We start from the raw sequence: 22,296 nt of genomic DNA, 5'->3' as shown, positions 1-22,296 counted from the left end.
TTAGGGTCAGGGTGTATTTATATGGGACTAGGGTAACTCACTTGGGGTCAGGGAGTACTTATATAGGGGCTAGGTTAACTCACTTGGGGTCAAGGAGTACTTATATTGGACTAGGCTAACTCACTTGGTGTCTGGGAGTACTTATATGGGACCAGGGTAACGCACTTGGGGCCAGGGTGTACTTATAAAGGGTCTAGGGTAACTCACTTGGGGTCAGGGAGTAGTTATAAGGGACTAGGGTAACTCACTTGGGGTCTGAGGGTACATATAAAGGGGCTAGGATAACTCACTTGCGGTCAGAGAGTACATATAAAAGGGCCAAGATAACTCACTTGGGGTCATGGAGTACTTCTATGTGACTAGGGTAACACACTCGCGGTCAGAGAGTACATATAAAGGGGCAAGGATAACTCACTTGGGGTCAGGGAGTACTTATATAGGGGCTATGGTAACTCACTTGGGGTCAGGGATTAGTTATAAGGGACTAGGGTAACTCACTTGGGGTCTGAGAGTACATATAAAGGGGCTAGGATAACTCACTTGCGGTCAGAGAGTACATATAAAGGGGCTAGGATAACTCACTTGGGGTCAGGAAGTACTTCTATGGGACTAGGGTAACTCACTTGCGGTTAGGGAGTACTTATATAGGGGCTAGGTTAACTCACTTGGGGTCTGAGGGTACATATAAAGGGGCTAGGATAACTCACTTGCGGTCAGAGAGTACATATAAAAGGGCCAAGATAACTCACTTGGGGTCATGGAGTACTTATATGTGACTAGGGAAACACACTTGCTGTCAGAGAGTACATTTAAAGGGGCAAGGATAACTCACTTGGGGTCAGGGAGTACTTATATAGGGGCTATGGTAACTCACTTGGGGTCAGGGAGTACTTATATAGGGGCTAGGTTAACTCACTTGGGGTCAAGGAGTACTTATATTGGACTAGGCTAACTCACTTGGTGTCTGGGAGTACTTATATGGGACCAGGGTAACGCACTTGGGGCCAGGGAGTAGTTATAAGGGACTAGGGTAACTCACTTGGGGTCTGAGAGTACATATAAAGGGGCTAGGATAACTCACTTGGGGTCAGGAAGTACTTATAAAGGTGCTATGGGAACTCACTTGGGGTCAGGGAGTACTTATTTGGGACTAAGGTAACTCACTTAGGGTCAGGGTGTATTTATATGGGACTAGGGTAACTCACTTGCAGTCAGAGAGTACATATAAATGGGATAGGATAACTCACTTGCAGTCAGAGGGTACATATAAAGGGGCTAGGATAACTCACTTGGGGTCAGGGAGTACTTATAGAGGGGCTATGGTAACTCACTTGGGGTCAGGGAGTACTACTATGGGACTAGGGTAACTTACTTGCGGTCAGAGAGTACATATAAAGGGGCTAGGATAACTCACTTGGGGTCAGGGAGTACTTATAAAGGGGCTAGGGTAACTCACTTGCGGTCAAAGAGTACATATAAAGGGGGTAGGATAACTCACTTGGGGTCAGGGATTACTTATATAGGGGCTAGGGTAACTCACTTGGGGTCTGGGAGTATTTATATGGGACTAGGGTAACTCACTTGGTGTCTTTGTGTACTTATATGGGACCAGGGTAACTCACTTGGGGCCAGGGTGTACTTATTAAGGGGCTAGGGTAACTCACTTGGGGTCTGGGAGTACATATAAAGAGGCTAGGATAACTCACTTGCGGTCAGGGAGTACTTCTATGTGACTAGGGTAACTCACTGAGGGTCAGTGAGTACTTCTATATGACTAGGGTAACTCACTGAGGGTCAGGGAGTACTTCTAAGGGACTAGGGTAACTCACTTGGGGTCAGAGAGTAGTTATATAGGGGCTAGGGTAACTCACTTGGGGTCAGGGAGTACTTATATGGGACCAGGGTAACGCACTTGGGGCCAGGGTGTACTTATAAAGGGTCTAGGGTAACTCACTTGGGGTCAGGGAGTAGTTATAAGGGACTAGGTTAACTCACTTGGGGTCTGAGGGTACATATAAAGGGCCTAGGATAACTCACTTGCGGTCAGAGAGTACATATAAAAGGGCCAAGATAACTCACTTGGGGTCATGGAGTACTTCTATGTGACTAGGGAAACACACTTGCGGTCAGAGAGTACATATAAAGGGGCAAGGATAACTCACTTGGGGTCAGGGTGGACTTATATAGGGGCTATGGTAACTCACTTGGGGTCAGGGAGTACTTATATAGGGGCTAGGTTAACTCACTTGGGGTCAAGGAGTACTTATATTGGACTAGGCTAACTCACTTGGTGTCTGGGAGTACTTATATGGGACCAGGGTAACGCACTTGGGGCCAGGGTGTACTTATAATGAGTCTAGGGTAACTCACTTGGGGTCAGGGAGTAGTTATAAGGGACTAGGGTATCTCACTTGGGGTCTGAGAGTACATATAAAGGGGCTAGGATAACTCACTTGCGGTCAGAGAGTACATATAAAGGGGCTAGGATAACTCACTTGGGGTCAGGAAGTACTTATAAAGGTGCTATGGGAACTCACTTGGGGTCAGGGAGTACTTATTTGGGACTAAGGTAACTCACTTAGGGTCAGGGTGTATTTATATGGGACTAGGGTAACTCACTTGCAGTCAGAGAGTACATATAAAGGGGATAGGATAACTCACTTGCAGTCAAAGAGTACATATAAAGGGGCAAGGATAACTCACTTGGGGTCAGGGAGTACTTATAGAGGGGCTATGGTAACTCACTTGGGGTCAGGGAGTACTACTATGGGACTAGGGTAACTTACTTGCGGTCAGAGAGTACATATAAAGGGGCTAGGATAACTCACTTGGGGTCAGGGAGTACTTATAAAGGGGCTAGGGTAACTCACTTGCGGTCAAAGAGTACATATAAAGGGGGTAGGATAACTCACTTGGGGTCAGGGATTACTTATATAGGGGCTAGGGTAACTCACTTGGGGTCTGGGAGTATTTATATGGGACTAGGGTAACTCACTTGGTGTCTTTGTGTACTTATATGGGACCAGGGTAACTCACTTGGGGCCAGGGTGTACTTATTAAGGGGCTAGGGTAACTCACTTGGGGTCTGGGAGTACATATAAAGAGGCTAGGATAACTCACTTGCGGTCAGGGAGTACTTCTATGTGACTAGGGTAACTCACTGAGGGTCAGTGAGTACTTCTATGTGACTAGGGTAACTCACTGAGGGTCAGGGAGTACTTCTAAGGGACTAGGGTAACTCACTTGGGGTCAGAGAGTAGTTATATAGGGGCTAGGGTAACTCACTTGGGGTCAGGGAGTAATTATAAGGGACTATGGTAACTCACTTGGGGTCTGGGAGTACATATAAAGTGGCTAGGATAACTCACTTGCCGTCAGACTGTACATATAAAGGGGATATGATAACTCACTTGGGGTCAGGGAGTACTTATAAAGGAGTTAGGTTAACTCACTTGGGGTCAGGGAGTACTTCTATGTGACTAGGGTAACTCACTGAGGGTCAGGGAGTACTTCTAAGGGACTAGGGTAATTCACTTGGGGTCAGGGAGTACTTATATAGGGGTTAGGGTAACTCACTTTGGGTCAAGCAGTACTTATATGGGTCTAGGGTAACTCACTTGGGGTCAGGGAGTAGTTATAAGGGACTAAGGTAACTCACTTGGGGTCTGAGAGTACATATAAAGGGGCTAGGATAACTCACATGCGGTCAGAGAGTACATATAAAGGGGCTAGGATAACTCACTTGGGGTCAGGAAGTACTTATAAAGGTGCTATGGGAACTCACTTGGGGTCAGGGAGTACTTATTTGGGACTAAGGTAACTCACTTAGGGTCAGGGTGTATTTATATGGGACTAGGGTAACTCACTTGCAGTCAGAGAGTACATATAAAGGGGATAGGATAACTCACTTGCGGTCAGAGAGTACATATAAAGGGGCTAGGATAACTCACTTGGGGTCAGGGAGTACTTATAGAGGGGCTATGGTAACTCACTTGCGGTCAGAGAGTACATATAAAGGGGGTAGGATAACTCACTTGGGGTCAGGAAGTACTTATAAAGGTGCTATGGGAACTCACTTGGGGTCAGGGAGTACTTATTTGGGACTAAGGTAACTCACTTAGGGTCAGGGTGTATTTATATGGGACTAGGGTAACTCACTTGCAGTCAGAGAGTATATATAAAGGGGATAGGATAACTCACTTGCAGTCAGAGAATACATATAAAGGGGCTAGGATAACTCACTTGGGGTCAGGGAGTACTTATAGAGGGGCTATGGTAACTCACTTGGGGTCAGAGAGTACATATAAAGGGGGTAGGATAACTCACTTGGGGTCAGGAAGTACTTATAAAGGTGCTATGGGAACTCACTTGGGGTCAGGGAGTACTTATTTGGGACTAAGGTAACTCACTTAGGGTCAGGGTGTATTTATATGGGACTAGGGTAACTCACTTGCAGTCAGAGAGTATATATAAAGGGGATAGGATAACTCACTTGCAGTCAGAGAATACATATAAAGGGGCTAGGATAACTCACTTGGGGTCAGGGAGTACTTATAGAGGGGCTATGGTAACTCACTTGGGGTCAGGGAGTACTTATATGGGACTAGGGTAACTCACTTGCCGCCAGAGAGTACATATAAGGGGCTAGGGTAACTCACTTGGGGTCAGGGAGTACTACTATGGGACTAGGGTAACTTACTTGCGGTCAGAGAGTACATATAAAGGGGCTAGGATAACTCACTTGGTGTCAGGGAGTACTTATAAAGGGGCTAGGGTAACTCACTTGCGGTCAAAGAGTACATATAAAGGGGGTAGGATACCTCACTTGGGGTTAGTGATTACTTATATAGGGGCTAGGGTAACTCACTTGGGGTCTGGGAGTATTTATATGGGTCTAGGGTAACTCACTTGGTGTCTTTGTGTACTTATATGGGACCAGGGTAACTCACTTGGGGCCAGGGTGTACTTATTAAGCGGCTAGGGTAACTCACTTGGGGCTGGGAGTACATATAAAGAGGCTAGGATAACTCACTTGCGGTCAGGGAGTACTTCTATGTGACTAGGGTAACTCACTGAGGGTCAGGGAGTACTTCTATGTGACTAGGGTAACTCACTGAGGGTCAGGGAGTACTTCTAAGGGACTAGGGTAACTCACTTGGGGTCAGAGAGTAGTTATATAGGGGCTAGGGTAACTCACTTGGGGTCAGGGAGTACTTATAAGGGACTATGGTAACTCACTTGGTGTCTGGGAGTACATATAAAATGGCTAGGATAACTCACTTGCCGTCAGACTGTACATATAAAGGGGATAGGATAACTCACTTGCGGTCAGAGAGTACATATAAAGGGGCAAGGATAACTCACTTGGGGTCAGGGAGTACTTCTAAGGGACTAGGGTAACTCACTTGGGGTCAGAGAGTAGTTATATAGGGGCTAGGGTAACTCACTTGGGGTCAGGGAGTACTTATAAGGGACTATGGTAACTCACTTGTGGTCAGGGAGTACTTATAAAGGGGCTAGGGTAACTCACTTGGGGTCAGGGAGTAGTTATAAGGGACTAGGGTAACTCACTTGGGGTCTGAGAGTACATATAAAGGGGCTAGGATAACTCACTTGGGGTCAGGGAGTAGTTATAAGGGACTAGGGTAACTCACTTGGGGTCTGAGAGTACATATAAAGGGGCTAGGATAACTCACTTGCGGTCAGAGAGTACATATAAAGGGGCTAGGATAACTCACTTGGGGTCAGGAAGTACTTATAAAGGTGCTATGGGAACTCACTTGGGGTTAGGGAGTACTTATAAAGGGGCTAGGGTAACTCACTTGGGGTCAGGGAGTAGTTATAAGGGACTAGGGTAACTCACTTGGGGTCTGAGAGTACATATAAAGGGGCTAGGATAACTCACTTGGGGTCAGGGAGTAGTTATAAGGGACTAGGGTAACTCACTTGGGGTCTGAGAGTACATATAAAGGGGCTAGGATAACTCACTTGCGGTCAGAGAGTACATATAAAGGGGCTAGGGTAACTCACTTGGGGTCAGGGAGTACTTATAAGGGACTATGGTAACTCACTTGTGGTCAGGGAGTACTTATAAAGGGGCTAGGGTAACTCACTTGGGGTCAGGGAGTAGTTATAAGGGACTAGGGTAACTCACTTGGGGTCTGAGAGTACATATAAAGGGGCTAGGATAACTCACTTGCGGTCAGAGAGTACATATAAAGGGGGTAGGATAACTCACTTGGGGTCAGGAAGTACTTATAAAGGTGCTATGGGAACTCACTTGGGGTCAGGGAGTACTTATTTGGGACTAAGGTAACTCACTTAGGGTCAGGGTGTATTTATATGGGACTAGGGTAACTCACTTGCAGTCAGAGAGTATATATAAAGGGGATAGGATAACTCACTTGCAGTCAGAGAATACATATAAAGGGGCTAGGATAACTCACTTGGGGTCAGGGAGTACTTATAGAGGGGCTATGGTAACTCACTTGGGGTCAGGGAGTACTTATATGGGACTAGGGTAACTCACTTGCCGCCAGAGAGTACATATAAGGGGCTAGGGTAACTCACTTGGGGTCAGGGAGTACTACTATGGGACTAGGGTAACTTACTTGCGGTCAGAGAGTACATATAAAGGGGCTAGGATAACTCACTTGGTGTCAGGGAGTACTTATAAAGGGGCTAGGGTAACTCACTTGCGGTCAAAGAGTACATATAAAGGGGGTAGGATACCTCACTTGGGGTTAGTGATTACTTATATAGGGGCTAGGGTAACTCACTTGGGGTCTGGGAGTATTTATATGGGTCTAGGGTAACTCACTTGGTGTCTTTGTGTACTTATATGGGACCAGGGTAACTCACTTGGGGCCAGGGTGTACTTATTAAGCGGCTAGGGTAACTCACTTGGGGCTGGGAGTACATATAAAGAGGCTAGGATAACTCACTTGCGGTCAGGGAGTACTTCTATGTGACTAGGGTAACTCACTGAGGGTCAGGGAGTACTTCTATGTGACTAGGGTAACTCACTGAGGGTCAGGGAGTACTTCTAAGGGACTAGGGTAACTCACTTGGGGTCAGAGAGTAGTTATATAGGGGCTAGGGTAACTCACTTGGGGTCAGGGAGTACTTATAAGGGACTATGGTAACTCACTTGGTGTCTGGGAGTACATATAAAATGGCTAGGATAACTCACTTGCCGTCAGACTGTACATATAAAGGGGATAGGATAACTCACTTGCGGTCAGAGAGTACATATAAAGGGGCAAGGATAACTCACTTGGGGTCAGGGAGTACTTATATAGGGGCTATGGTAACTCACTTGGGGTCAGGGAGTACTTCTAAGTGACTAGGGTAACTCACTTGGGATCAGGGAGTACTTCTAAGGGACTAGGGTAACTCACTTGGGGTCAGAGAGTAGTTATATAGGGGCTAGGGTAACTCACTTGGGGTCAGGGAGTACTTATAAGCGACTATGGTAACTCACTTGTGGTCAGGGAGTACTTATAAAGGGGCTAGGGTAACTCACTTGGGGTCAGGGAGTAGTTATAAGGGACTAGGGTAACTCACTTGGGGTCTGAGAGTACATATAAAGGGGCTAGGATAACTCACTTGCGGTCAGAGAGTACATATAAAGGGGCTAGGATAACTCACTTGGGGTCAGGAAGTACTTATAAAGGTGCTATGGGAACTCACTTGGGGTTAGGGAGTACTTATTTGGGACTAAGGTAACTCACTTAGGGTCAGGGTGTATTTATATGGGACTAGGGTAACTCACTTGGGGTCAGGGAGTACTTATATAGGGGCTAGGTTAACTCACTTGGGGTCAAGGAGTACTTATATTGGACTAGGCTAACTCACTTGGTGTCTGGGAGTACTTATATGGGACCAGGGTAACGCACTTGGGGCCAGGGTGTACTTATAAAGGGTCTAGGGTAACTCACTTGGGGTCAGGGAGTAGTTATAAGGGACTAGGGTAACTCACTTGGGGTCTGAGGGTACATATAAAGGGGCTAGGATAACTCACTTGCGGTCAGAGAGTACATATAAAAGGGCCAAGATAACTCACTTGGGGTCATGGAGTACTTCTATGTGACTAGGGTAACACACTCGCGGTCAGAGAGTACATATAAAGGGGCAAGGATAACTCACTTGGGGTCAGGGAGTACTTATATAGGGGCTATGGTAACTCACTTGGGGTCAGGGATTAGTTATAAGGGACTAGGGTAACTCACTTGGGGTCTGAGAGTACATATAAAGGGGCTAGGATAACTCACTTGCGGTCAGAGAGTACATATAAAGGGGCTAGGATAACTCACTTGGGGTCAGGAAGTACTTCTATGGGACTAGGGTAACTCACTTGCGGTTAGGGAGTACTTATATAGGGGCTAGGTTAACTCACTTGGGGTCAAGGAGTACTTATATTGGACTAGGCTAACTCACTTGGTGTCTGGGAGTACTTATATGGGACCAGGGTAACGCACTTGGGGCCAGGGTGTACTTATAAAGGGTCTAGGGTAACTCACTTGGGGTCAGGGAGTAGTTATAAGGGACTAGGGTAACTCACTTGGGGTCTGAGGGTACATATAAAGGGGCTAGGATAACTCACTTGCGGTCAGAGAGTACATATAAAAGGGCCAAGATAACTCACTTGGGGTCATGGAGTACTTATATGTGACTAGGGAAACACACTTGCTGTCAGAGAGTACATTTAAAGGGGCAAGGATAACTCACTTGGGGTCAGGGAGTACTTATATAGGGGCTATGGTAACTCACTTGGGGTCAGGGAGTACTTATATAGGGGCTAGGTTAACTCACTTGGGGTCAAGGAGTACTTATATTGGACTAGGCTAACTCACTTGGTGTCTGGGAGTACTTATATGGGACCAGGGTAACGCACTTGGGGCCAGGGTGTACTTATAAAGAGTCTAGGGTAACTCACTTGGGGTCAGGGAGTAGTTATAAGGGACTAGGGTAACTCACTTGGGGTCTGAGAGTACATATAAAGGGGCTAGGATAACTCACTTGGGGTCAGGAAGTACTTATAAAGGTGCTATGGGAACTCACTTGGGGTCAGGGAGTACTTATTTGGGACTAAGGTAACTCACTTAGGGTCAGGGTGTATTTATATGGGACTAGGGTAACTCACTTGCAGTCAGAGAGTACATATAAATGGGATAGGATAACTCACTTGCAGTCAGAGGGTACATATAAAGGGGCTAGGATAACTCACTTGGGGTCAGGGAGTACTTATAGAGGGGCTATGGTAACTCACTTGGGGTCAGGGAGTACTACTATGGGACTAGGGTAACTTACTTGCGGTCAGAGAGTACATATAAAGGGGCTAGGATAACTCACTTGGGGTCAGGGAGTACTTATAAAGGGGCTAGGGTAACTCACTTGCGGTCAAAGAGTACATATAAAGGGGGTAGGATAACTCACTTGGGGTCAGGGATTACTTATATAGGGGCTAGGGTAACTCACTTGGGGTCTGGGAGTATTTATATGGGACTAGGGTAACTCACTTGGTGTCTTTGTGTACTTATATGGGACCAGGGTAACTCACTTGGGGCCAGGGTGTACTTATTAAGGGGCTAGGGTAACTCACTTGGGGTCTGGGAGTACATATAAAGAGGCTAGGATAACTCACTTGCGGTCAGGGAGTACTTCTATGTGACTAGGGTAACTCACTGAGGGTCAGTGAGTACTTCTATATGACTAGGGTAACTCACTGAGGGTCAGGGAGTACTTCTAAGGGACTAGGGTAACTCACTTGGGGTCAGAGAGTAGTTATATAGGGGCTAGGGTAACTCACTTGGGGTCAGGGAGTACTTATATGGGACCAGGGTAACGCACTTGGGGCCAGGGTGTACTTATAAAGGGTCTAGGGTAACTCACTTGGGGTCAGGGAGTAGTTATAAGGGACTAGGGTAACTCACTTGGGGTCTGAGGGTACATATAAAGGGCCTAGGATAACTCACTTGCGGTCAGAGAGTACATATAAAAGGGCCAAGATAACTCACTTGGGGTCATGGAGTACTTCTATGTGACTAGGGAAACACACTTGCGGTCAGAGAGTACATATAAAGGGGCAAGGATAACTCACTTGGGGTCAGGGAGTACTTATATAGGGGCTATTGTAACTCACTTGGGGTCAGGGAGTACTTATATAGGGGCTAGGTTAACTCACTTGGGGTCAAGGAGTACTTATATTGGACTAGGCTAACTCACTTGGTGTCTGGGAGTACTTATATGGGACCAGGGTAACGCACTTGGGGCCAGGGTGTACTTATAATGAGTCTAGGGTAACTCACTTGGGGTCAGGGAGTAGTTATAAGGGACTAGGGTATCTCACTTGGGGTCTGAGAGTACATATAAAGGGGCTAGGATAACTCACTTGCGGTCAGAGAGTACATATAAAGGGGCTAGGATAACTCACTTGGGGTCAGGAAGTACTTATAAAGGTGCTATGGGAACTCACTTGGGGTCAGGGAGTACTTATTTGGGACTAAGGTAACTCACTTAGGGTCAGGGTGTATTTATATGGGACTAGGGTAACTCACTTGCAGTCAGAGAGTACATATAAAGGGGATAGGATAACTCACTTGCAGTCAAAGAGTACATATAAAGGGGCAAGGATAACTCACTTGGGGTCAGGGAGTACTTATAGAGGGGCTATGGTAACTCACTTGGGGTCAGGGAGTACTACTATGGGACTAGGGTAACTTACTTGCGGTCAGAGAGTACATATAAAGGGGCTAGGATAACTCACTTGGGGTCAGGGAGTACTTATAAAGGGGCTAGGGTAACTCACTTGCGGTCAAAGAGTACATATAAAGGGGGTAGGATAACTCACTTGGGGTCAGGGATTACTTATATAGGGGCTAGGGTAACTCACTTGGGGTCTGGGAGTATTTATATGGGACTAGGGTAACTCACTTGGTGTCTTTGTGTACTTATATGGGACCAGGGTAACTCACTTGGGGCCAGGGTGTACTTATTAAGGGGCTAGGGTAACTCACTTGGGGTCTGGGAGTACATATAAAGAGGCTAGGATAACTCACTTGCGGTCAGGGAGTACTTCTATGTGACTAGGGTAACTCACTGAGGGTCTGTGAGTACTTCTATGTGACTAGGGTAACTCACTGAGGGTCAGGGAGTACTTCTAAGGGACTAGGGTAACTCACTTGGGGTCAGAGAGTAGTTATATAGGGGCTAGGGTAACTCACTTGGGGTCAGGGAGTAATTATAAGGGACTATGGTAACTCACTTGGGGTCTGGGAGTACATATAAAGTGGCTAGGATAACTCACTTGCCGTCAGACTGTACATATAAAGGGGATATAATAACTCACTTGGGGTCAGGGAGTACTTATAAAGGAGTTAGGTTAACTCACTTGGGGTCAGGGAGTACTTCTATGTGACTAGGGTAACTCACTGAGGGTCAGGGAGTACTTCTAAGGGACTAGGGTAATTCACTTGGGGTCAGGGAGTACTTATATAGGGGTTAGGGTAACTCACTTTGGGTCAAGCAGTACTTATATGGGACTAGGGTAACTCACTTGGGGTCAGGGAGTACTACTATGGCACTAGGGTAACTCACTTGCGGTGAGAGAGTACATATAAAGGGGCTAGGATAACTCACTTGCGGTCAGAGAGTACATATAAAGGGGGTAGGATAACTCACTTGGGGTCAGGAAGTACTTATAAAGGTGCTATGGGAACTCACTTGGGGTCAGGGAGTACTTATTTGGGACTAAGGTAACTCACTTAGGGTCAGGGTGTATTTATATGGGACTAGGGTAACTCACTTGCAGTCAGAGAGTATATATAAAGGGGATAGGATAACTCACTTGCAGTCAGAGAATACATATAAAGGGGCTAGGATAACTCACTTGGGGTCAGGGAGTACTTATAGAGGGGCTATGGTAACTCACTTGGGGTCAGGGAGTACTTATATGGGACTAGGGTAACTCACTTGCCGCCAGAGAGTACATATAAGGGGCTAGGGTAACTCACTTGGGGTCAGGGAGTACTACTATGGGACTAGGGTAACTTACTTGCGGTCAGAGAGTACATATAAAGGGGCTAGGATAACTCACTTGGTGTCAGGGAGTACTTATAAAGGGGCTAGGGTAACTCACTTGCGGTCAAAGAGTACATATAAAGGGGGTAGGATACCTCACTTGGGGTTAGTGATTACTTATATAGGGGCTAGGGTAACTCACTTGGGGTCTGGGAGTATTTATATGGGTCTAGGGTAACTCACTTGGTGTCTTTGTGTACTTATATGGGACCAGGGTAACTCACTTGGGGCCAGGGTGTACTTATTAAGCGGCTAGGGTAACTCACTTGGGGCTGGGAGTACATATAAAGAGGCTAGGATAACTCACTTGCGGTCAGGGAGTACTTCTATGTGACTAGGGTAACTCACTGAGGGTCAGGGAGTACTTCTATGTGACTAGGGTAACTCACTGAGGGTCAGGGAGTACTTCTAAGGGACTAGGGTAACTCACTTGGGGTCAGAGAGTAGTTATATAGGGGCTAGGGTAACTCACTTGGGGTCAGGGAGTACTTATAAGGGACTATGGTAACTCACTTGGTGTCTGGGAGTACATATAAAATGGCTAGGATAACTCACTTGCCGTCAGACTGTACATATAAAGGGGATAGGATAACTCACTTGCGGTCAGAGAGTACATATAAAGGGGCAAGGATAACTCACTTGGGGTCAGGGAGTACTTATATAGGGGCTATGGTAACTCACTTGGGGTCAGGGAGTACTTCTAAGTGACTAGGGTAACTCACTTGGGATCAGGGAGTACTTCTAAGGGACTAGGGTAACTCACTTGGGGTCAGAGAGTAGTTATATAGGGGCTAGGGTAACTCACTTGGGGTCAGGGAGTACTTATAAGCGACTATGGTAACTCACTTGTGGTCAGGGAGTACTTATAAAGGGGCTAGGGTAACTCACTTGGGGTCAGGGAGTAGTTATAAGGGACTAGGGTAACTCACTTGGGGTCTGAGAGTACATATAAAGGGGCTAGGATAACTCACTTGCGGTCAGAGAGTACATATAAAGGGGCTAGGATAACTCACTTGGGGTCAGGAAGTACTTATAAAGGTGCTATGGGAACTCACTTGGGGTTAGGGAGTACTTATTTGGGACTAAGGTAACTCACTTAGGGTCAGGGTGTATTTATATGGGACTAGGGTAACGCACTTGGGGCCAGGGTGTACTTATAAAGGGTCTAGGGTAACTCACTTGGGGTCAGGGAGTAGTTATAAGGGACTAGGGTAACTCACTTGGGGTCTGAGGGTACATATAAAGGGGCTAGGATAACTCACTTGCGGTCAGAGAGTACATATAAAAGGGCCAAGATAACTCACTTGGGGTCATGGAGTACTTCTATGTGACTAGGGTAACACACTCGCGGTCAGAGAGTACATATAAAGGGGCAAGGATAACTCACTTGGGGTCAGGGAGTACTTATATAGGGGCTATGGTAACTCACTTGGGGTCAGGGATTAGTTATAAGGGACTAGGGTAACTCACTTGGGGTCTGAGAGTACATATAAAGGGGCTAGGATAACTCACTTGCGGTCAGAGAGTACATATAAAGGGGCTAGGATAACTCACTTGGGGTCAGGAAGTACTTCTATGGGACTAGGGTAACTCACTTGCGGTTAGGGAGTACTTATATAGGGGCTAGGTTAACTCACTTGGGGTCAAGGAGTACTTATATTGGACTAGGCTAACTCACTTGGTGTCTGGGAGTACTTATATGGGACCAGGGTAACGCACTTGGGGCCAGGGTGTACTTATAAAGGGTCTAGGGTAACTCACTTGGGGTCAGGGAGTAGTTATAAGGGACTAGGGTAACTCACTTGGGGTCTGAGGGTACATATAAAGGGGCTAGGATAACTCACTTGCGGTCAGAGAGTACATATAAAAGGGCCAAGATAACTCACTTGGGGTCATGGAGTACTTATATGTGACTAGGGAAACACACTTGCTGTCAGAGAGTACATTTAAAGGGGCAAGGATAACTCACTTGGGGTCAGGGAGTACTTATATAGGGGCTATGGTAACTCACTTGGGGTCAGGGAGTACTTATATAGGGGCTAGGTTAACTCACTTGGGGTCAAGGAGTACTTATATTGGACTAGGCTAACTCACTTGGTGTCTGGGAGTACTTATATGGGACCAGGGTAACGCACTTGGGGCCAGGGTGTACTTATAAAGAGTCTAGGGTAACTCACTTGGGGTCAGGGAGTAGTTATAAGGGACTAGGGTAACTCACTTGGGGTCTGAGAGTACATATAAAGGGGCTAGGATAACTCACTTGGGGTCAGGAAGTACTTATAAAGGTGCTATGGGAACTCACTTGGGGTCAGGGAGTACTTATTTGGGACTAAGGTAACTCACTTAGGGTCAGGGTGTATTTATATGGGACTAGGGTAACTCACTTGCAGTCAGAGAGTACATATAAATGGGATAGGATAACTCACTTGCAGTCAGAGGGTACATATAAAGGGGCTAGGATAACTCACTTGGGGTCAGGGAGTACTTATAGAGGGGCTATGGTAACTCACTTGGGGTCAGGGAGTACTACTATGGGACTAGGGTAACTTACTTGCGGTCAGAGAGTACATATAAAGGGGCTAGGATAACTCACTTGGGGTCAGGGAGTACTTATAAAGGGGCTAGGGTAACTCACTTGCGGTCAAAGAGTACATATAAAGGGGGTAGGATAACTCACTTGGGGTCAGGGATTACTTATATAGGGGCTAGGGTAACTCACTTGGGGTCTGGGAGTATTTATATGGGACTAGGGTAACTCACTTGGTGTCTTTGTGTACTTATATGGGACCAGGGTAACTCACTTGGGGCCAGGGTGTACTTATTAAGGGGCTAGGGTAACTCACTTGGGGTCTGGGAGTACATATAAAGAGGCTAGGATAACTCACTTGCGGTCAGGGAGTACTTCTATGTGACTAGGGTAACTCACTGAGGGTCAGTGAGTACTTCTATATGACTAGGGTAACTCACTGAGGGTCAGGGAGTACTTCTAAGGGACTAGGGTAACTCACTTGGGGTCAGAGAGTAGTTATATAGGGGCTAGGGTAACTCACTTGGGGTCAGGGAGTACTTATATGGGACCAGGGTAACGCACTTGGGGCCAGGGTGTACTTATAAAGGGTCTAGGGTAACTCACTTGGGGTCAGGGAGTAGTTATAAGGGACTAGGGTAACTCACTTGGGGTCTGAGGGTACATATAAAGGGCCTAGGATAACTCACTTGCGGTCAGAGAGTACATATAAAAGGGCCAAGATAACTCACTTGGGGTCATGGAGTACTTCTATGTGACTAGGGAAACACACTTGCGGTCAGAGAGTACATATAAAGGGGCAAGGATAACTCACTTGGGGTCAGGGAGTACTTATATAGGGGCTATGGTAACTCACTTGGGGTCAGGGAGTACTTATATAGGGGCTAGGTTAACTCACTTGGGGTCAAGGAGTACTTATATTGGACTAGGCTAACTCACTTGGTGTCTGGGAGTACTTATATGGGACCAGGGTAACGCACTTGGGGCCAGGGTGTACTTATAATGAGTCTAGGGTAACTCACTTGGGGTCAGGGAGTAGTTATAAGGGACTAGGGTATCTCACTTGGGGTCTGAGAGTACATATAAAGGGGCTAGGATAACTCACTTGCGGTCAGAGAGTACATATAAAGGGGCTAGGATAACTCACTTGGGGTCAGGAAGTACTTATAAAGGTGCTATGGGAACTCACTTGGGGTCAGGGAGTACTTATTTGGGACTAAGGTAACTCACTTAGGGTCAGGGTGTATTTATATGGGACTAGGGTAACTCACTTGCAGTCAGAGAGTACATATAAAGGGGATAGGATAACTCACTTGCAGTCAAAGAGTACATATAAAGGGGCAAGGATAACTCACTTGGGGTCAGGGAGTACTTATAGAGGGGCTATGGTAACTCACTTGGGGTCAGGGAGTACTACTATGGGACTAGGGTAACTTACTTGCGGTCAGAGAGTACATATAAAGGGGCTAGGATAACTCACTTGGGGTCAGGGAGTACTTATAAAGGGGCTAGGGTAACTCACTTGCGGTCAAAGAGTACATATAAAGGGGGTAGGATAACTCACTTGGGGTCAGGGATTACTTATATAGGGGCTAGGGTAACTCACTTGGGGTCTGGGAGTATTTATATGGGACTAGGGTAACTCACTTGGTGTCTTTGTGTACTTATATGGGACCAGGGTAACTCACTTGGGGCCAGGGTGTACTTATTAAGGGGCTAGGGTAACTCACTTGGGGTCTGGGAGTACATATAAAGAGGCTAGGATAACTCACTTGCGGTCAGGGAGTACTTCTATGTGACTAGGGTAACTCACTGAGGGTCTGTGAGTACTTCTATGTGACTAGGGTAACTCACTGAGGGTCAGGGAGTACTTCTAAGGGACTAGGGTAACTCACTTGGGGTCAGAGAGTAGTTATATAGGGGCTAGGGTAACTCACTTGGGGTCAGGGAGTAATTATAAGGGACTATGGTAACTCACTTGGGGTCTGGGAGTACATATAAAGTGGCTAGGATAACTCACTTGCCGTCAGACTGTACATATAAAGGGGATATAATAACTCACTTGGGGTCAGGGAGTACTTATAAAGGAGTTAGGTTAACTCACTTGGGGTCAGGGAGTACTTCTATGTGACTAGGGTAACTCACTGAGGGTCAGGGAGTACTTCTAAGGGACTAGGGTAATTCACTTGGGGTCAGGGAGTACTTATATAGGGGTTAGGGTAACTCACTTTGGGTCAAGCAGTACTTATATGGGACTAGGGTAACTCACTTGGGGTCAGGGAGTACTACTATGGCACTAGGGTAACTCACTTGCGGTGAGAGAGTACATATAAAGGGGCTAGGATAACTGACTTGCGGTCAGAGAGTACATATAAATAGGCTAATATAACTCACTTGGGGTCAGGGAGTACTTATATAGGGGCTATGGTAACTCACTTGGGGTCAGGGAGTACTTCTAAGTGACTAGGGTAACTCACTTGGGGTCAGGGAGTACTTCTAAGGGACTAGGGTAACTCACTTGGGGTCAGAGAGTAGTTATATAGGGGCTAGGTTAACTCACTTGGGGTCAAGGAATACTTATATTGGACTAGGCTAACTCACTTGGTGTCTGGGAGTACTTATATGGGACCAGGGTAACGCACTTGGGGCCAGGGTGTACTTATAAAGGGTCTAGGGTAACTCACTTGGGGTCAGGGAGTAGTTATAAGGGACTAGGGTAACTCACTTGGGGTCTGACAGTACATATAAAGGGGATAGGATAACTCACTTGGCGTCAGGGAGTACTTATAGAGGGGCTATGGTAACTCACTTGGGGTCAGGGAGTACTTATATGGGACTAGGGTAACTTACTTGCGGTCAGAGAGTACATATAAAGGGGCTAGGATAACTCACTTGGGGTCAGGGAGTACTTATAAAGGGGCTAGGGTAACTCACTTGCGGTCAAAGAGTACATATAAAGGGGGTAGGATAACTCACTTGGGGTTAGGGATTAATTATATAGGGGCTAGGGTAACTCACTTGGGGTCTGGGAGTATTTATATGGGACTAGGGTAACTCACTTGGTGTCTTTGTGTACTTATATGGGACCAGGGTAACTCACTTGGGGCCAGGGTGTACTTATTAAGGGGCTAGGGTAACTCACTTGGGGCTGGGAGTACATATAAAGAGGATAGGATAACTCACTTGCGGTCAGGGAGTATTTCTATGTGACTAGGGTAACTCACTGAGGGTCAGGGAGTACTTCTATGTGACTAGGGTAACTCACTGAGGGTCAGGGAGTACTTCTATGGGACTAGGGTAACTCACTTGGGGTCAGAGAGTAGTTATATAGGGGCTAGGGTAACTCACTTGGGGTCAGGGAGTACTTATAAGGGACTATGGTAACTCACTTGGGGTCAGGGAGTACTTATAAAGGAGCTAGGTTAACTCACTTGGGGTCAGGGAGTACTTCTATGTGACTAGGGTAACTCACTGAGGGTCAGGGAGTACTTCTAAGGGACTAGGGTAACTCACTTGGGGTCAGGGAGTACTTATATAGGGGCTAGGGTAACTCACTTTGGGTCAAGCAGTACTTATATGGGACTAGGGTAACTCACTTGGAGTCAGGGAGTATTTCTATGTGACTAGGGTAACTCACTGAGGGTCAGGGAGTACTTCTATGTGACTAGGGTAACTCACTGAGGGTCAGGGAGTACTTCTATGTGACTAGGGAAACACACTTGCGGTCAGAGAGTACATATAAAGGGGCAAGGATAACTCACTTGGGGTCAGGGAGTACTTATATAGGGGCTATGGTAACTCACTTGGGGTCAGGGAGTACTTATATAGGGGCTAGGTTAACTCACTTGGGGTCAAGGAGTACTTATATTGGACTAGGCTAACTCACTTGGTGTCTGGGAGTACTTATATGGGACCAGGGTAACGCACTTGGGGCCAGGGTGTACTTATAAAGGGTCTAGGGTAACTCACTTGGGGTCAGGGAGTAGTTATAAGGGACTAGGGTAACTCACTTGGGGTCTGAGGGTACATATAAAGGGGCTAGGATAACTCACTTGCGGTCAGAGAGTACATATAAAAGGGCCAAGATAACTCACTTGGGGTCATGGAGTACTTCTATGTGACTAGGGAAACACACTTGCGGTCAGAGAGTACATATAAAGGGGCAAGGATAACTCACTTGGGGTCAGGGAGTACTTATATAGGGGCTATGGTAACTCACTTGGGGTCAGGGAGTACTTATATAGGGGCTAGGTTAACTCACTTGGGGTCAAGGAGTACTTATATTGGACTAGGCTAACTCACTTGGTGTCTGGGAGTACTTATATGGGACCAGGGTAACGCACTTGGGGCCAGGGTGTACTTATAAAGAGTCTAGGGTAACTCACTTGGGGTCAGGGAGTAGTTATAAGGGACTAGGGTAACTCACTTGGGGTCTGAGAGTACATATAAAGGGGATAGGATAACTCACTTGCGGTCAGAGAGTACATATAAAGGGGCTAGGATAACTCACTTGGGGTCAGGAAGTACTTATAAAGGTGCTATGGGAACTCACTTGGGGTCAGGGAGTACTTATTTGGGACTAAGGTAACTCACTTAGGGTCAGGGTGTATTTATATGGGACTAGGGTAACTCACTTGCAGTCAGAGAGTACATATAAAGGGGATAGGATAACTCACTTGCAGTCAGAGAGTACATATAAAGGGGCTAGGATAACTCACTTGGGGTCAGGGAGTACTTATAGAGGGGCTATGGTAACTCACTTGGGGTCAGGGAGTACTACTATGGGACTAGGGTAACTTACTTGCGGTCAGAGAGTACATATAAAGGGGCTAGGATAACTCACTTGGGGTCAGGGAGTACTTATAAAGGGGCTAGGGTAACTCACTTGCGGTCAAAGAGTACATATAAAGGGGGTAGGATAACTCACTTGGGGTCAGGGATTACTTATATAGGGGCTAGGGTAACTCACTTGGGGTCTGGGAGTATTTATATGGGACTAGGGTAACTCACTTGGTGTCTTTGTGTACTTATATGGGACCAGGGTAACTTACTTGGGGCCAGGGTGTACTTATTAAGGGGCTAGGGTAACTCACTTGGGGTCTGGGAGTACATATAAAGAGGCTAGGATAACTCACTTGCGGTCAGGGAGTACTTCTATGTGACTAGGGTAACTCACTGAGGGTCAGTGAGTACTTCTATGTGACTAGGGTAACTCACTGAGGGTCAGGGAGTAATTCTAAGGGACTAGGGTAACTCACTTGGGGTCAGAGAGTAGTTATATAGGGGCTAGGGTAACTCACTTGGGGTCAGGGAGTAATTATAAGGGACTATGGTAACTCACTTGGGGTCTGGGAGTACTTCTAAGGGACTAGGGTAATTCACTTGGGGTCAGGGAGTACTTATATAGGGGTTAGGGTAACTCACTTTGGGTCAAGCAGTACTTATATGGGACTAGGGTAACTCACTTGGGGTCAGGGAGTACTACTATGGCACTAGGGTAACTCACTTGCGGTGAGAGAGTACATATAAAGGGGCTAGGATAACTCACTTGGGGTCAGGGAGTAGTTATAAGAGACTAGGGTAACTCACTTGGGGTCTGGGAGTACATATAAAGGGGCTAGGATAACTGACTTGCGGTCAGAGAGTACATATAAATAGGCTAATATAACTCACTTGGGGTCAGGGAGTACTTATATAGGGGCTATGGTAACTCACTTGGGGTCAGGGAGTACTTCTAAGTGACTAGGGTAACTCACTTGGGGTCAGGGAGTACTTCTAAGGGACTAGGGTAACTCACTTGGGGTCAGAGAGTAGTTATATAGGGGCTAGGTTAACTCACTTGGGGTCAAGGAATACTTATATTGGACTAGGCTAACTCACTTGGTGTCTGGGAGTACTTATATGGGACCAGGGTAACGCACTTGGGGCCAGGGTGTACTAATAAAGGGTCTAGGGTAACTCACTTGGGGTCAGGGAGTAGTTATAAGGGACTAGGGTAACTCACTTGGGGTCTGACAGTACATATAAAGGGGATAGGATAACTCACTTGGCGTCAGGGAGTACTTATAGAGGGGCTATGGTAACTCACTTGGGGTCAGGGAGTACTTATATGGGACTAGGGTAACTTACTTGCGGTCAGAGAGTACATATAAAGGGGCTAGGATAACTCACTTGGGGTCAGGGAGTACTTATAAAAGGGCTAGGGTAACTCACTTGCGGTCAAAGAGTACATATAAAGGGGGTAGGATAACTCACTTGGGGTTAGGGATTAATTATATAGGGGCTAGGGTAACTCACTTGGGGTCTGGGAGTATTTATATGGGACTAGGGTAACTCACTTGGTGTCTTTGTGTACTTATATGGGACCAGGGTAACTCACTTGGGGCCAGGGTGTACTTATTAAGGGGCTAGGGTAACTCACTTGCGGTCAGAGAGTACATATAAAGGGGATAGGATAACTCACTTGCTGTCAGAGAGTACATATAAAGGGGCTAGGATAACTCACTTGGGGTCAGGGAGTACTTATAAAGGGGCTAGGGTAACTCACTTGGGGTCAAGGAGTACTTATAAGGGACTAGGGTAACTCACTTGGGGTCTGGGAGTATATATAAAGGGGTTAGGATAACTCACTTGGGGTCAGGGAGTACTAATAAAGGGGCTATGGTAACTCACTTAGGGTCAGGGAGTACTTATATGGGACCAGGGTAATTCACATGGGGCCAGCGTGTACTTATAAAGGGGCTAGGGTAACTCACTTGGGGTCAGGGAGTAATTATAAAGGGGCTAGGGTAACTCACTTTGGGACAAGGAGTACTTATATGGGACTAGGGTAACTCACTTAGGGTCAGGGTGTATTTAATTTGGGACTAGGGTAACTCACTTGCGGTCAGAGAGTACATATAAAGGGGATAGGATAACTCACTTGGGGTCAGGGAGTACTTATAAAGGTGATATGGTAATTCACTTGGGGTCAGGGAGTACTTCTATGTGTCTAGGGTAACTCACTGAGGGACAAGGAGTACTTCTAAGGGACTATGGTAACTCACTTGGGGTCATGGAGTACTTATATAGGGGCTAGGGTAACTCACTTTGGGTCAAGCAGTACTTATATGGGACTATGGTAACTCACTTGGGGTCAGGGAGTACTACTATGGCACTAGGGTAACTCACTTGCGGTGAGAGAGTACATATAAAGGGGCTAGGATAACTCACTTGGGGTCAGGGAGTACTTATAAAGGGGCTATGGTAACTCACTTGGGGTCAGGGAGTTCTACTATGGGACCAGGGTAACTCACATGGGGCCAGGGTGTACTTATAAAGGGGCTAGGGTAACTCACTTGGGGTCAGGGAGTAGTTATAAGAGACTAGGGTAACTCACTTGGGGTCTGGGAGTAGATATAAAGGGGCTAGGATAACTGACTTGCGGTCAGAGAGTACATATAAATAGGCTAATATAACTCACTTGGGGTCAGGGAGTACTTATAAAGGGGCTATGGTAACTCACTTGGGATCAGGAGTACTACTATGGGACTAGGGTAACTCACTTGCGGTCAGAGAGTACATATAAAGGGGATAGGATAACTCACTTGCTGTCAGAGAGTACATATAAAGGGGCTAGGATAACTCACTTGGGGTCAGGGAGTACTTATAAAGGGGCTAGGGTAACTCACTTGGGGTCAAGGAGTACT

This window comes from Prorops nasuta, unplaced genomic scaffold, assembly GCF_024137725.1.
Source record: "Prorops nasuta isolate Cenicafe-Biocafe unplaced genomic scaffold, Cenicafe_Pnas_1.2 PNAS00036, whole genome shotgun sequence".
NCBI lineage: Eukaryota > Metazoa > Arthropoda > Insecta > Hymenoptera > Bethylidae > Prorops > Prorops nasuta.
This window is presented reverse-complemented; position numbering follows the sequence as displayed.